Here is a 16700-nt window from a genome sequence, read left to right as displayed (position 1 = left end):
TTTTAAATTAAAGTTATTCACATATTATTTTAGATACCACAATTTAATTTTTAAAAGTTGCTAACAAATTATCTTAATTTGAATGTCTTGTTGATAATTAGGTGGAATTATATTTAATAAATAATAAATTAACAAAATGTAAAGAGAATTATTTAGAGTTTGAAATGGTTTTTATTTACCATCCCGCGACAAATCCCCAAAGTTGTCATCGGTTTTTTCTCCTCTCCAGAAAATCGTCACTGATTTTTCTCCTTTCTCAGTCAAAAATCTGTTTTTTCTAATTTCTTTTATTTATTATATTTACTGGGTATTTACACCCAATTTTATACCTTTTTTATATGTATATTCAAAATATTTTTTTTAAAAAAAGCTAAATTTTTATAACTTTTTAAAATTTTAAATATTAGAAAATAAAAAATATCTTCCACAACTAAGCAAGTCTTTAACATTTTTTTTTCTCATCTCTTATAATAAAGATAATCCATCTTTACTTTGAATAATAAATGTAAACATAATTATCATATCTTAATCTTCTCTCATTTTTTTTTTATTAATTGAACAAAACAATAAATGGAAACATCTAAAAATTAGTTTTAGAAAGAGTATTTCACATAATTAGAATCCACAAATAAATACATTAATTACACAAATTTTTGACTTAAGAATGTTTAACCTCAAAAAAGCCAACACACTTTTTTTTTTTTTTTTTGTTTCTTAAAAAGAATTAACTTTTTACTTTGATTTTTTCTATTCATCATTCATAAAAAATCAGTTAATAATTAAAATAACAAATTATATTTGGTAATTTGAATTCAAGAGTCAAATTTAAATTTGGGTAAAATTATAAAAAAAATATTTATTTTTTGTACAAATACATAAAAATCATATTCATAATTTAAATTTCAAACTCTAAATATATATTATTATTTTTAAATATTTTTTAAAAATGAATAATATTTTTGAATGTTATATTTTCTGTCCCTTTAAGAAACTGTCAGTGTATATATTAGGGACAGAAATTTATAATTAATATTAGTAATTTAAAATAAAGTTCAAATTTTCAATTTATTATATAATAATTTTTTTTAATATATATTTTTAAAAAATAATAAATCGGGAAATAAATTATTCTGCGTAATAAATTTTCTTGATTTATTAAGCAGAATAATTTATTTCCTAAATTTTCTTTTTTTTAAAAAATATATTAAATAATTTTTTTTATGAAAATGACATGTGACAAATCTCGCTACTTCAAATAGCGAGATTTGCTTAAATCTCGTTACTTGAAGTAGTGAGATTACGTCAGGGCTATTCTGAAAAATATTTTTTCATAAAAAATATTATTTAATATATTTAAAAAAGAAAGGGGTAAAATGGAAAAAAACTCTTATCTATTGCTCTGCCCTCTCAAATTTCAGAGGTAATTGTTTTGTTTTGGGTAGAAGATTGATGTGAGCAGGATGACTTGACTACTCTCTTTGCTTCTTTTTTCAAATTATTCAAGTACTACTGCAGTGGCAGTGCTCATACCAATAACAATCTGTTAGGTTTTAGTGAGGAATTCAAGGACATTTAGAAGCCTGTTTGGATTGTTGTGAAAGTCTCTTGCAAGAATTTGTAAGAAATGATTTGAAAGCAAATATAGTAAACATCACAAGAATTTGTTTTCAATATCATTTTTTTTAATAAAAATGATTAAGAAATTGAAAACTTCAAAAAAAAAAAAAAAAAAAGTTTTCGAGTTTATTTGAAAAAAGAAAATTAATATATTTTTACATTACGTTTTGTTCAAATATACATAAATTCAAATTCAAAAATTAAAAATGAAGAGCATTTAAGCCTTAAAAAAACAAAAAACTTTTGGAAGGAAATTAAAAGTATAAAAAAGGGAAAATTTTTTATGCTTTAAATAAGTTTTACCCTGGACAACTTGCATGCATCAATAACACCCACACAAAATTTGCAAGAATTTAAATAAATTGCCTCAATCATATCTTGAGCTGACATTGGCCAACTGGGGTACAGGTAAGTGGAATCTATTGATCTCTATCTTTACTCTAAGACTAAGGGTGGTTTTATTCAAGGAACCTAATTAATATCCTACACTTGTTGAGCCTACCCTACGCTGCCCTCCCCTACCCTACACATTCATTATTCTAGTGGTAATGCAGAGGCTAGGGTGACCCATCACACTTAATTGCTTGTACTCATGATTAATTATGAACATATAAAGTAAATGCAATCATCCTGGTTCGCAATTGGGTGTTCCTGTATTTGTCTTATTGAAGATATTTTTTGTAAAGTTGAGAGCCAAGCAATCCTTTTTACCAACATTATGTTTTTGCTTTTGCTACAAAGCTAAGCCAGTGAAAAAGCATAATGAAAAACAAAATGTCCCTCTTCTCTCATTTTGAAGTTTCTTCCCAAATCAACATAGCAATATTCTTCACACTTCAAGAATGAAAAAGTGCTGTTTTTCTATTCAATTAGAGGTGTCTTAAGGAAGATTAAGAACCGATATACTTGGATCGTCCTATTTTTTTTAAAAAAATAAATAAATAATTTTTTGTTTAAATTGAACAATCTTTTCTTAGAACAAAAAAGATTGAATAATTATGGAGATTAGTAGATTGTATATGGTTTGTGTGCATCTTTTTGGTATTGAGCACCTTAAGTTAAATTTTCGATGTAATTTTTTAATTATAAAAAAAATTAATAATCAAGATATTAATAATACCAGAAGATTTTGTTATCTTGGATAATTGTGCAAGTGGAAGGAGATATTGAAGATGATGTGACTCATAGAGTTAGAATGAAGGAGTATGATATGTTGTGTGATCATAGAATAACCTTAAAATTAAAAGAAAAGTTTTATAAGACATATATAAGGTCATTTGAGTTTTATCAAAATGTTAAACAAGTAAGAAATGATACATACAAAATGTATAAATTTTCGAAATGCAAATATTAAGGCGGATAAGTGGTGTAATACTTAAAAATGAAATTAAGGAGCGAACATGTATGCAATAAACTGAGCATAACACTAGTTGAAGGTAAGATAAAATGACGATTTAAACGGTTTGGACAACTGAAACGCAACTCAAGTAGTGCACCTTGAGGAGAGTGACTAGTTATTATTTTTTATATTAAAATGGGTAAGAGTAGACCTAAATTAAAATAACTTGTAATGGGGTAGTGAGAAAAAACTTAATGTAACTCTTAGGCTACCGAACGAAAATACCTTCGATCAGGTGAAATGACAAAAAAAGATTCACGTATCTGACCGCATTGATCAAGTGGAACTAAAGGCTTCTTCTTGTTGTCATCATCGCCAAAATATTTGATAGAATTTCATATTGAACCAAAAACACTCCTAATTTACGTATGAGGAATTCATATAAACTAAAAGATTGATATGCCATATTTGGAGAGATTTTAAATTTAAATTTGTATTAAATTTGAATAAGATGTAATATAAAATTGTATTGAAAGTTGTCTAAACCCAATCAAATTCAAATTAAAGGTCCAAAACCCATGCTTGCAAGTGTAGCATTAAGACAAACATTCTCAGCACTCTTCGAAAGTAGAATTATCTAAAACTTAGATTCTGCCAACCAAATATAGTGCTCCTTTTGAAGTATGTAATGTATTTTATTTTAATCATGGAAATAAACACTAATCCTTTTCCCCAAAAAAAAAAAAATAATGTTCATTTATTCACAGAATTTTTGTATGCCCACAAAAGTTCTTAATTTTCCTTTTTCTCTCGTCCCAAACAATAAAATGGCACCAGCGGCAATAGGAACTTTGCTTTCACACTTACAATAATAGAGGACGAGCACTTTCATAAGTCATTTTTTCCAAAGAATAATTAACTAGTGCACCGCATTTCACGGTCCATATACAGGGATGCATGCTGCACCCACAAGACAGCCTACAATCCATGCCCTAAAGATTTTTCTTCTTTCCTTTTTTGGCGAGGCAGCAGTTAATCTGCTGAATCTAGTCTAGATTTACCTTCCCTTTCTGGTTTGATGGTGCCATTTTCTTTTCTTTTCTTTTCTTTTAGGGATAAGCAACAGCATCATATCGTCAACCTTTTCAATCGTTCATGATTGATGTCTTTGTTTGTCCATACGTATATTTCATGCCTTTGATCATGGCTTTGCTGTAGTACAGGGATTTGGAGATGAACAGATTTTTTTGGTAGAACCGGCTGCTGCTGCTGCCAAGGGGACATGCACACACTGCTCAAACATGCTGGTTATTATTCATCATGATTTTCATTTGGCATGAGAGTTTTTTGGTCTTCTTTATGTGTATTTCTTTTTGCATGTTTTTCATTTGGCATGTTTGTTTATGTTGAGATGTGTTTGGGTCTTCTTTTTTGTGTTTCTGTTTTCTTTGTTTTTTTTTTTTTGGTTTGGGGGGGGGGGGGGGTGTGTGGTTTAGGGAATTGCATTCATTCAAGTTGTAACTCTTGGTATTTAACACGAAATAATTAATAAAAGTTTCATGATTAGTTTTAGCATGAGGATGGGATTTCATGATTTTTCTTTTCGGTCTCATGTCTTGGAATATACGGAATCCCTAGAAATGTAGAACCCGTTAGTTGTGAAAAATAATTTTTATTAATTATTATTTAAAAAAAAAATTAGTAAAATTTTTAGTTCTACAACATTTGTATATGAAAAACGCAAAATAAATAAAAAGTTTTAATACCATTGTTTGTCTAAATAATTTTATTTTTATTTTATTTAAAAAATAATTACGAAAACAATGTCTTGTTTTTCAATTTTCTAAATTTGTATAGAAAAGTTAGAAATTTTTTAATTTCTTACTTCGTGTTTCCATTCAGATCTTAAGTTTGATTTGCATAAATTATGGTAAAATATAATGCAAAATTGTATGTAGTTTCTTCCAAATTCATATAAATTCGAATTCACTAGTTTCTTCCAAATTCATATAAATTCGAATTCACATTTCAAAAATCCGTGAATGCAAATACTAGCTCATATAATTTTCTTGAATTTTTTTTTTTAAAAAAAGGTGATCTTTTTTCATAATTATTTTAAAACCTAAAAAAATATTTTGCACAAATAAATAAATTTTTATTTTTAGTACAATTTTTAAAAAATTTAAAAATAAGTTAGAAATTTATAATTCTTTCAAAACTTAAAATGGAAAATGAAAAATATTATTCACAACTGAACAAAGCCCCCTAATTTTTTTTTCCTTAATAGTGTGTAATTGAAAAGAAGTCAATATATAATTGTTTCATCATCACTTAGAGCATAAGGGAGATTTTTAGTAACTTTCTAAGTTTGTTGATCATGGGATAGAACATTATGGACACTTATAAGATGTATCTTTCTAAGAATATACTTAGAAGAAAAATATTTCTATGTTTTATCTTTTTTATTCTTTCTATATTAATTGGGTTTGTTGTGATATGTCTAAGTTGATGTTATGTAATCTATAATAATAAACAGAATGCTTGAAAACAATTTATTGTTATAGCAAAAGTGTTACATATGTACGTATACATATATACACAATCACACACACACACACACACATATAATATATATATATATATATATATATATATATATATATATATATTAACGCCCCGAACCCGAAACTGGGATTCGGAGTATTATTTAAAAATAAATAAATAAAAAAATCTCTGATACCAAATAATTATACAGCGGAAGACCTCAATATTTATATACCAGAGTACTAGAAACTTTTTATTACAAGAATATCTCAAATAACAAATTTAAATACATTCTTAAAAATTTTAAGATAAATCATAAATAATAAATTTAATTATTAATCTAAACTATTATTTCTAACCCCGCGCTTCCGCTGCGCTACTCTGATTCCTATCTCTCTCCAAAGGGCATCTGAAAAATATTTGATATTGATGGGGTGAGACACTTCTTAGTAAGGATATAATAAATTATTATCAGTGTGTGGCATATGAGTTCTAGTGTATACAAAATATAATCATTTGTTAAATGACAACAACTGTTAAAATACTTATAGACCGTATTCACATATGCAACATTATTTTAAAAGCGAGAGTTCCCGAGGATTGAGGAGATTACCCACCCATACATGTAATGCCCCTTTACTCTGATACCATTTGTAACCTTACTCATTTAGTTTGGGTGTGACTACAACTGATACCTATCAGGGTACTCGCCTTACTCAGCAAACCCTTGAGCGGAGAGTTTACTTCGGCCCAATCACATGTAATGTCGTAGTATACAATACGTATAATACTTTACTAAAAATAATTTTCACATGCAAACTATAACTCACACCTATATAAATATTATGAACTGTAAGCTGTTAATATTTTTGCAACTATAAGATGTATATTGTAAATATTTTGCAACTATACTTTGTGAATTGTAATCTCTGGAATACTCTACTCTGTTATACTCTGTTACATATGCTTTGTTTTCATATACTCTACTCTATTATATTTTGTTAAATGTACAAATATGAATATAAGAACTCACTCCTAAATGGATAAACGACATGCTTCCCTCCATGATGAGTTGTGCGGCCCGTAGGCTGGACTTAACCCTAGCCGATCTGCCACCAGGTTAAGTCAACTATACTCCATCTCTGCTAGTACGACTGGCTTTTACATGCTGGTCTAGACTCTAGGGGGAACTCTTCACTTCACTGGCCCAATCAACTATTCAATACCAACACTCACCTCGAGACGTGTGATTGCACTAACTCTTCATTACTGTATTTATGGTACTGAACAATCTATGGTCCATCGGAGTTCTTAAACCATACTTTGCAATTTGATAAAACTACCTGTGGTATATATGCCACCATAATTATTTACTATACATGCATTCTTTTCAACCATTCTAAAAATTAATACATATATGTCAACACATTTCCAGTATTTCCACCAAATGGTCTAAATCACATTTTCACGATAATACCACAAAAATACTCAGATTCAATTATGCAATAAAATATAATTAAACCTCATACCACACAATTTATTCAATAATTATAATTATATAAAATACTGAAAAATAAGAAATTTAATACCCAATATCTGTTTTACTGAAAATACTGGTTTAATTATCTCCACCATTTATTTAATTCAAAATGTATATTTAAAGAAAAAATGGAGATAATCAGCCCTACTCACTCTAATCATTTACCAAAACATGTTTAACAACTCAAACTAATAATTTCAGTCAGACAAATCATTCAGAAAAATCTATTATAATAATCAAAAACTCAAATACTTTAATTCAATCGGTTCAACTTTAAAATAATAATTATTATAAAATCCCTAAACTCACAAACACTCATTTAATTAACTCATAAAAATAATAATAATAATAATAATAATCCAAAATCCAATTTTCATATACCAAAATATTCAGAAAAATGTGTATATAATTCTTATAATTTCATATTATAATTTAATCGATTAAATTATAAAAATTCCTGATATAATTTATTCCCCTTACCTCACCCCAGGAGTGGTGTCTATCACACTCATACGACAAATCCACTCCGGTTAAAATATCGGTGGCAAAGATAGGAATACAGTGGTTTTTTCTGTTCTCCAATTGGCGCATATTTAGCTGAGAAAATCGAGGAGAGAGAGAGAAGTGGCGGAGGAGAGAGACGGAGCAGAGTTGTAGAGAGAGAAGGGAGGGAGCGTTCTCTGTTCCCTTCTCAGAAAATAAATTCCTTCGTAAAGGATCTATCCTTCAGGTTAGGATATATATATATATTACATTATATTAATATATTAATATATTATATTATATTATTTAATTAATAATATTATTATTAATTAATTTATTTTGTTCTATTTTATTTTATTTTTTAGGGGATCACTACAATATATATATATATATATATATATATATGTGTGTGTGTGTGTGTGTGTGTGTGTGTGTGTGGTGGCCCAACTATGCGAAGGTCCTAGTTTCACACGAGACTTTTATTGTTTAATATTGTGCTAAAATTTAATGAAAAATACGATTCCTCATGGATTATTAGTTGCAAGTTGAAAAATGTCCCGATTCACAATAGTGCCTAATATTTTTGAGTCTTTCTTATTGTTTTAAAATATAAACATGGCTTTGAATTGAAGGCAATCCTATTACACATCTCTCGAATTTGAGTATAAAAGTGACAAAGCCTAAATTTTGAACTTTGAAGTAACACGACAAAGGGGCTTTAATACCATATTGAAAAGAATTCAACCCACCTAAAAGCTTTAATTGTTAGGTAAATATTTATACAAAAAAAAAAAAGCTACTCAGCCTAGGTAGAAGCTTAAATCATTACTGTTAACATATCTCCCTAATTATATATCTCCATAATTTAGGCACATCTGCGTACTTACTGAGTTACCCTTATAGTTTGTCTCATTCACCTATAAACAGATGGTCCTTGTATAGTTTTAAACACACAAAAGAATAATACAAAGTTTATTAGTTTTAACATAGTATCAGAACCTTCTAAACCTAATTTTTTTCTTCCCTAACCTTCCTTGCCGTCGCCACGCAACAATCTCTCGTCCGGCCATCTCTCGTCACGAATCACGTCTCTCTCGTCTTGCATTCTTGATTCTCTACCACTTTGTTTCTCTCGTCTCTCAGCGTGCTTTGTCTCTCGGCGATGACAACTCTCCTTCTTTAGCGACGATGTCTTTATGATAACCCAAAATACTTGCCTGTGGCTCCTTCTTCCTCTACGACCAGCTCTTCATCTTCCCCGCCGCCCGTGGCTGCAACTACCACAAAGTCTCCACCTTCGGCGATGGCACCACCCCGCCTCCTAGAATTTCTTCACCTGGTCCGCTGGTACGCCGATTACCTCGAACGCCTTTATCAGCCTCCTGCTTTCTAGGTTTATTTGTAGAGGATGTGGGCGCAACGACAGCCGAAGACGGTTCGACGCTGCTGGAACCTTCGTCTGCTGCAGCCATTGTCATGTCGGTGTCCATTGCAGGCAACTTTGCTATCTGATTTAAAGGCAGAGAGCACCCAAGTTCATGAGACACTTTGTTATCACATCTTAGCACATCTTCCTCCACCATAGCACTGAGCCACCACTGCACACTCTGAGCCGACTAAGGACGGACGACATCACTGTTACACAAGGGTGCCCTCGCTTGGCCGGTGGGCTGTAGAACCGGTCTCCGTTCCGATTGTGAGCCACAACACTGATTCGGGACGACCATAGCACTGATTTGGGACTTGATTAATTTTTACTGTGATTCGATTTTTAAATATTGTTCTTGCATTTTTTTTTTTCTACATGACCACCATGTGCAGGATATAGATAGCTCTCCATAGCAAACCACCTCACCTCTCAGTTCCGTATTCGACTCTCTCTGGCAGTGTTCTTTTGTTGGAGATGCACCATTTTTTCGACGTGGTATCTCTTAAACTCGTCTCTCAGATTTGGTTAATTTTCTCTTTGCTCTACATCTTTCAGTATTATCCATTTTTTATGGCATCTTTAACTGATGTTGCTCGCTCTATAGAGATTGTTTTGAATGGCTCCAACTACAATGCTTGGGCCCAACAAATGTCAGTTTTTTTGATTAGTCAGAGATTATGGCGTTTTGTTACTGGAACAAAACAAAAACCCATGAAAACTGCCACGCAATCCACAAAGGAGTTTGATGAGACTCTTGATGAATGGGAAAGTACACACTGTAAGATCTTTTCCTAGTTTATTAATACATCAGTTCCTACTATTTAGAGCTTACTTCCTAAGTTTCATAATGCCAAACTTGCTTGGGATTTTTTGGCAAAACGATACAACTATGATAATGATGCTGCACTCAAGTTTCAGTTGGAAACTAGGCTTTCCCAGATGTATCGGGAATTTGAATAGTCTATTGCTGAGTTTCATGCTCAGGTTAGTGGCATTTGGGATCAGCTTTCTCAAGTTGACCCTGTTTTTTCTGATGAGCAGTCGATTAAGCTTTTTGCTGCATATCAGGATCATCGTCAATTCATATACTTTATGTTGCATATCCAAGATCAATTCGAGAATACTCGAGCTTCATTGTTACATCGATCTCCTCTTCCTACACTTGAGCTTGCTCTTGCTGAGCTTATTTTTTAGGAGACACGCCAACAGACTCATTGGGTTCATTTTACCGATATGGTCTTGGCTACTGCTCCGTCTAGCTCCTTTACTTTGGTTACTCCTGTTACAGCTATTGCATCTTCTAAACTGCGCCATTTCAATGGCCAGTGCCATTATTGTAAGGAAGACGGTCACCATATTTTTTATTGTCCTAAGAAGAAGGCCAAGGATGTAACGACTTGAAGAATAATGGTATTTAAATAATAAAGAGGGAGGGAAAAGAAAACAGTAATAGAAGGAGGAAACCGACTTCGTCAATGATGTCACACTTTGGGATGTAATGACCCAAGAAAATTTATCGGGTCCTCGTCGACAAACACAAGGGATTTGTCGATGAGAGTACAAGAGGGCCTCGTCAATGAAGACAAGTTTTGTCGACGAGAAGGTACCGAGATACTATGTTCAAGCTCTGAATTTCGTTGACGAGAAGATGGCGTTCATCGACGAACCTTCTTCATGACCTCGTCGACAAGATGACGTGGCTCGTTGACGAAGGCCACAGTATAAAGTGCTAAACTCATTTTCTTGTGCAAAAAACTTACCGAAACCCTCTCTTTTCTCTCTCTACGGTCTCTCCCATCTTTCTCTTCGATTTCGGCCGCGTTAGTCACCAAATCGACAATGTGAGGCCACCACGACATTCTTGGGAAAGTTTTCCCAAAGTCTACTAGAGTGGATCTTCGGTGGGACAAAGTTGGATTATTTCATCCCAGATTCAGGGTAAGGCCTTTTGTTAAAATTTAACTTTCCAGCAGTTATAGGAAATGTTGTAGACATAGAAATAGTAATATTTTATTCTAAGATATATGGTTTTCAGGGTGTTGAGTGGAGAACCCTACGGGTGTAAGACTCGTCATAGTAGCAGATTTTTAGCAGGAATCAGGTAAGGGAAATATGCTATGTTAGGCAATTATAGAATGATTTTTAGTATGAAATGTATATTTTTACTAGATTATTATTCACAGCAGAACTGTATACAGTTTATCAATTATGAATAATATGTTTTAAATCATTGCGTGGCTTAAGAAAATAGATATAGTACAGAAACATGCTTTATAGTATTTTTCAGAGTTATATTTTACAAAATATACAGATAGTGGATTTGTTTAATAGCAATTAAATAATACCATGATTATATAGTTTACAGTACCATGACATACAGATTTACAGTTAATTTTAGAAACACAGTTGATATAGATATAATTTACTACAACGTCATGGTTAATACAATTATTATAGAATCATGGTAAAACAAATAGTTGTACATAGAGATGCATTATATAGTATCAGACTCTGATGGACCATTACAGATACAGTTTATAGAGCACGGTACTGTTGCTATATACAACATAGAGTGCAACCACTTATTTAGATAATACGTAGTTGATAAGTTGATCGTGCCCACGTGTGAACAGGCTCCCCATCAGATATGGGTTGACGAGGGCCAATCGAACTGACGGAGTATAGTAATTTATCCTGGTAGGCCAGCCAGTGATAGATCGCGCCTACAGGCTGCACAACCCTGTCATGAGGGGTTAAATCATGACATGCAGTTATCCATCTAGAGAAGTTTTCAGTTATTATTATGTATGTACAGTTTCACAGAAACAAAGAATATACATACATATATATATATATATATATATATGTATATATATATATATATATATATATATATATTAAAAGTATTATGTATAGAAACCTAAAATACAGATATGTTAAGCAACATGGAAGAAGGTGGTGGTTTATATTACTTGTACTGCATTTACAGATTCAGTTATACATAATTATATAGAAACAAATTTTCATAGTGTTGTAACTCATTTTCCACACTAGCAATAGCATATTTCGTCTTACTGAGCATCGTCTCATTCCATTAAATTAATATTTTTCTGATCCAACCAAGTGAACAGATCAGGCTCGCAGGTAGTGGGGCTTTAGTACTGTCCTGTTAGTAGAGTGAGTATTTTTGGGAGTATTTTTGTATAGCCCTAGCCCAGTTGAGGGTATTTTAGAAAAAAGTCATATATGTATAGTTTGGGAACATTGTAGCTCTTTGGTATTGTACATATTTATATATGGTGGTGGTTGTGTGATTTTAGTTTCTTGTTGCTTAGGTGGATGACTAATTTTATATAGGAAGGTATCAGAGAAATGGAATTTCACAATAATTATTACCTAAAAAAAAACCCCCCGTTAATTTAGTAGGTCGTTACAAAGGATGCTAGGGATGCTCTCAAGGCTAAGGAATCTTACTCTTCCAAGCTTGTTGCTGCTGTCTCCACTAGCTCCTCAGTTTCTACTCCATCTTATGCACCTCCTTTGTTGTCTTTTTTTGTAGCTGACCTTGAAGCAATTATCACCCAGGTTCTATCCTGCATTTCTACTGCCTTATCAGTCTCCACAGGTACCTCTACGCCTTGGTTTATTGATTTTGCCTGTTGCAATCATATGACCTCCGATTCCTCTTTAGAGACACATAAGCAGTCTTTAAATTTTGTTCCCTTAATTTATACTTCTAATGGTTCATATATGTCTGTTAGTCATCTTGATCATGTTTCTACTCCTACTTTTTCTATACCTAACACATATGTTGTGCCTAACTTGTCTCTCAATCTCCTTTATGTTGGTCAACTTGTTGAAAGTGGTTTGATCTTAACCTTTTCTCAAAAAGGTTGTGATGTGCAGGATCCGAAGACGGGCCAGCTTGTTGGGACCGGGCATAAAGTTGGTCACCTTTTCAAGCTCACATATATGCATTTGCCTCGTTCATGTTCTCCTCTGTCTCTTTCTTCTGCAGTGTCTTCTAATGTTTGGCATTCTTGTCTCGGTCATACCTCTTTGTCGCGTGTTCAGTCTTTAGCTTCTAGTGGTTGCTTAGGAAATGTTAAGTTTGAACATTTTGATTGTATGCCTTGTCAACTTGGGAAATAGAAAGCTTTACCTTTTAGTGAAATTAATTCTTTATCTTTTGCACCTTTTGATTTGGTTCATTATGATATTTGGGGACCTACTCCTGTCCTTACTAAGGGTGGGTCTCGTTACTTTGTCATTTTTATCGATGATTACTCTAGGTATACAAAGATTTATCTTTTGCATGATCGCACTGGGTTACTTAATGTTTTTTGTGACTTTAAGTAGATGATTAAAACTCAGTTTGATTGCACCATTAAAGTCCTTCGGTCCGATAGCCTTGGAATATACTTCTACCCCTTTCATTGCAGAACTTTAAGAGGTCGACACCTTATCCCATCGATCCTGTCCATCCACCTCCCAATAGAATGGTCGTGCAGAACGTAAGCATCGCCATATTTTTGACACTATTCGCTCTCAACTCTTCTCTACATCCCTCCCAGAATCCTTCTGGGGTGAAGCTGCTCTTACCATTGTTTACAATATTAATCAGGTTCTTACCCCTGCTCTTTCCAATAAATCTCCATATGAGGCTCTCTATGGAAAGGTACTTGATTATTCTCTTCTCAAAGTATTTGGTTTACTTGCTTTGTTTTACTCCCACCTCATGAACATACAAAACTTGAACTTCGCTCTCGTCTCTGTTACTTTCTTGGTTATGGCATTGAACACAAGGGTTATCGGTGCTATGACCCTAAAGCCAAGCGTCTTCGAGTCTCTCGGCATGTTCTGTTTTGGGAACACAAAATGTTCACTAGTATCTTTCCATTTTCTTTTGATTGTCCCTCATACTCTCCCATTTTCACTAACCCTGCCATTGATCCCTCTCCCGATTTTTCCTCTACTGCGGGTCATGATAGCTCATCAGGTGATCACTCTGCGTCTGCCTTTCCCAAACCTGGACTATTTGATGATCATGCCATCACATCCACTCCGCCTGAATCCTCTGATTTGGATGTCCATCGTTCTAGTTGGGTAAGGGCGCCTCCTACCTATCCTAGTGATTATCACTATTTTTCTACTCTTGACTCCCTTCACGAGCCTCGCAATTATCGTGAAATTTGTTCTGTTCTTGTTTGGCAGCAAGCTATGTCTGAAGAACTTGACGCACTTCACAAAACTCATACTTGGGACTTGGTTGACTTGCCTCCTAGAAAGACTGTAGTTGGGAACAAATGGGTGTATAAACGGAAAACGAACTCCGACGATTGTGAAGTAAGACATAAAGCTCGTTTAGAGGCAAAGGGCTTTACTCAGGAATATGACATTGATTAAAAGGAGACATTTGCCCCTGTTGCTCATATTACCTCTGTTCGCTCCCTTTTGGTTGTTGCCTCTGCCCGACGATGGCCTTTATTTCAGATGGATGTCAAGAATGCCTTCTTACATGGTGATTTGGCTGAGGAGGTATATATGCAGCCCCCTCCAGGGTATCCTCATCCTCCTGGTAAGGTCTGTCATCTTCGCCGTGCTTTATATAGGCTTAAGCTAGCTCCTCGTGCTTGGTTTGCCAAGTTCAGCTCCACTATTGCACAACTTAGGTTTGCTTTTAGCCCCTATGATTTAGCTCTTTTTACCCGTCACACTACTACTGGCATCACTATTCTACTACTTTATGTTGATGATATGATCATTACTGGTGATGATACTTCTGGTATTCAAAAGCTTAAGCAATTTCTGTGTCAGCAATTTGAGATGAAAGACATCAGTTCTCTTCGCTACTTCCTTGGCTTAGAAGTGTCCCCTACCTCTGATGGCTACTCTTTGACTCAAGCCAAATATGCTTTTGATCTTCCCACACGTGCTGGTCTCACAGATTGTAAGATAACTAATAGTCTGCTGGAGCCCAACATCAAACTCCGTCCTACTGATGGGGAGCTTCTTCCCGATGCCACTCGTTACCAACAACTTGTTGGGAGCTTGATTTATCTCACTGTCACTAGACCAGACATTGCCTATGCAGTGCACCTTGTTAGCGAGTTTATGTCGGCTCCTCGTTTCGTTCACTATGCAATTATTCTTCGCATCTTACAATATGTGAAGGGAACCTTATTTCATGGGCTTTTTTTTTCCCTCTCACTCATCCTTGACGTTGCAGGTTTATTCAGATGCTGATTGGGCAGGGGACCCTACTGACCGTTGTTGCTCGCTCTAGCACTGAGGCTGAGTATCAGGCTCTTGCTGATACTACTTCTGAGCTTCTTTGGCTTCTCCAAGAAATGGGTGTTCCTCAGTTCTCGAGCACTCCGCTTTATTGTGACAATTATAGTGTAATACCCCAACCCCGAAGGATTTGGGATATGTACTTTTTACCATTGATTTACAGTGGAAGTAAATAAACTCGATTATTATTAAAACTAGAGCGCTAATTAACTGTATTACAATCATTTATTCCAAAAGCAAAAAAATTACACAAACATAATCATATGGCATTATTCTAATATTGCTAATCAAACTTTTTTTTTTCTATTCCCACCCGCATGCTTGTTATGCTTGATTTCCAATATACCCTTCAGAGTTATTTGAAATGTAAAATATGATTAGGGTGAGACAATGCTCAGTAAGTAAATAAGATTATTATTAGTGTATGGCCAAAATGAGCTTTCATAAATTTGTAAAATAATATTTAATATTATAACTTCAAAAAAAATGCTTTTAAAATAAAAGTAAATTTAAAAATTTCTACATAAAAACTTTTACTATCAACTATAACAGTAAAATTTTATAACCATATACTTTAACTGTTAAATTAAACTTTTAACTTTAAAAATTGTAACTATAATATTTAATTATATATATACTTTTCCTTATATGTTTCATTTAGATTATCATTCAAACACAAGAATGACCCTGTTCATATAAACGTATACTTTACCTTCAAATCATCAATAACACTATGCACGTAATTAAATATGTATATATACATATACTGTAAAAATCACCTTTAGGCATGTTGATCGTAAGTCATATTTACCCTCATGACTGGGTTGTGTGGTCCGAAGACTGGATTTAACTGCCTGACCTAAATCAACGTACATCATCATTAAGTGAGATTTTCTTTATTAAGTTCTGGTCCGGAACCAGGTGTGCAATCAGGAGAAATCTACTACCATACATAACCACTCAGGAGATTTTCTTTATTAAGTTCTGGTCCGGAACCAGGTGTGCACTCAGGAGAAATCTACTACCATACATAACCACTCTGTAAACAGTGTGGGTACACTCTAATCCGTTTAAACTTTAAGTTATGGTATCGGGCATTCGTAATTTTCTATATCATCTGAGTCATAAGGGGTTTTAAAAATATTTTTATTATATAATTTGTACAATTAAAATAATATCATGAAAATCTCATTTTTATTCATATTTTCGTGAAATACGCAACGTAAAAAAATCAACTCATGTAATCTTTACTCATATTTTCGTGAAATGTGTAACGTATAAATAAACTCGTGCTATACAATTTTCGTGTAAAAAAAAAATATTTTCTTGAATAGAAATTAATGATATAAAATACCCGAGAGGTTTTGAACATTTCTTAACTAAAAAATAAATGCAAGTATATTAAGGATAAAACTAGTATAATTAAATATGAGTAAAAATAAACTCAGGAGAAT

This window comes from Malania oleifera, chromosome 6 (genome assembly GCF_029873635.1).
Source record: "Malania oleifera isolate guangnan ecotype guangnan chromosome 6, ASM2987363v1, whole genome shotgun sequence".
NCBI lineage: Eukaryota > Viridiplantae > Streptophyta > Magnoliopsida > Santalales > Ximeniaceae > Malania > Malania oleifera.
The sequence above is the reverse complement of the archived record's forward strand: the minus strand, read 5'-3'. Positions refer to the sequence as shown.